The following is a 1955-nucleotide window of genomic DNA, read 5'->3' on the forward strand; positions in this document are numbered from 1 at the left end:
AGTGCACGGGGGGTGCACGTGCCCCCCCGCCATGGGACCGGTGCCCCCCGTGATGGCTGACACTAATACTGTCAGTTGGGCTGGTGCCCCCCACCCCCAACAGGGCGGCTGCCATCAGTGGCTTCTGTGGATGCCTCCCCAGATTCAGGAGGCACTAGTCACTCATGGTTTTTGCCAATTTCTATGAAGGGCAAGATGGGATGTGCATTTTCTGAGGCTCTGCAGTAGAAATTACTGACCCCAGTGTGTAGCCTTGAAGCATGTCAAGGAGAGGCAGCCTTCTAGCTAAGGCAGGCTAGCTGGGTTAGGGATTTGGTAATGTTTAGGATATAGAGCTTTCATTTAAGTCTGACAAGTCTGAGTGGGCTGTTGATGTAACTGAGACTACAACAGTGCTCCCTAATAGTAGGGTCAATAATTAGCTGTGCTCTGCCTGTTCTTTCCTATTATTTTGCTGTTGTTTTCTGGAGATGTTGCTGCTAGCTATAGTGTTATAATATGCATATTATTTGAGCTGGTATCACATGCACTAGAAATCAGATTTATCTACACTTCAGGTTCGAATGAATTATATGGATTTATTTGTTGTTTGTTTCCAAGTTGTGAACTTTTGTACTGTCTGTGCTGTTATTTGGAGAACAGTGCTATACCAAACTCTGCAATGGAAGATTTCAATTGTCTGAAATCTCTCTCATTACATTATGTTGATCAGGGCACACAGTTTCTCTCTTTTCTAACTACCTCAGGAAAAGGACATCAAAATTGCTAGCCCTACTTTTTTTTATTTAGTTATAAGAAAATGCTTAGTGCATGCAACACTTGCTATGTAAAACAGCAGCAGCCAGATGTGACAACTTTGGCAAATTTTATTTCACTTAGCATCTTTTACAAAGCTTTAAAAAATATTTCCACTTACTCTTACACAATCCCATCCCTGACAACCTCTCACATTTTGGGCCTTTTTAGTAAGACCTTCCCTTGGTCTTTCCCGGCTTATTATCTTTCCGTACATCTGCACTGTAGTCACGGTAATTGAAGATTTTGTAGACATATCTCAGCAAGCTTTGAACTGCTAATTTAGATATTGATAGTAGTGTAGGAACAATACCAAGGACTTAGCCTGAGATAATTGCCCAAATATTTATTTACCCAGTTTACTGGATGGGTTTTATAGCTCCCACTAAACTACTGGCTGCAGTAAAACTACACTGCTAACAAAACCTAATCTAGTTCATTTAAAGCTAGGTCAGTATGTCTACAACAGCTACAGTTACACAAGTGGCTACAGTGTAGACATATCCTTCCTGTCCCTCAGAGTGCAGCCACTATTTTACAGGAAAGTCTACCCATCCTGGTTACCATCATGCGATGCCTGGTCACCTGACCTAACCACAGGCTAAAACCCAAGCCCAAACTCATCACCTGGGACTGGAGAACAAGCCACAAGCCATAGCTAAGGCCAGACTGAAATCCCTTGAAATGCAAGTTCATCCTGAAACAACTGGACAAACAGTCACTTTAGGTGATACTTGATGAGCATGTCAGCAAAAACTTATAGCCAGTCCTGAAATATATTTACAATTTTTTTGCAGCTGTTGCTAGTTTGTTTCCAAACTTTGAAAAACTTGAGGCTTTTTTTCCATACCCACTGCTTTCAATGGGAGCATTTTTATTTTATGTTTTACTGATTTCAGTGGTTATACAGCCCATTTTACTCAATAGAGGACTATTTTTTTTTTAATCCCTTTCTTTTTGATGAAGTACTGGACTGTGCAATGACAACAAAAAATACCAATAATATAATGGAAGCATACAGTCACAATCTGTCCAGGGTTACTGCTGCCAGCCAAATTGAACCAATCAGCTGAAATTGCCTGGTATCATAGAATCACAGAATCATAGAAGTCGGGTCGGAAGGGACCTTATAGATCTTCAAGTCCGACCCCCTGCCAGGG

The sequence above is a fragment of the Crocodylus porosus genome, unplaced genomic scaffold (assembly GCF_001723895.1).
Source record: "Crocodylus porosus isolate Cpor-Errol unplaced genomic scaffold, CroPor_comp1, whole genome shotgun sequence".
Classification (NCBI taxonomy): domain Eukaryota; kingdom Metazoa; phylum Chordata; order Crocodylia; family Crocodylidae; genus Crocodylus; species Crocodylus porosus.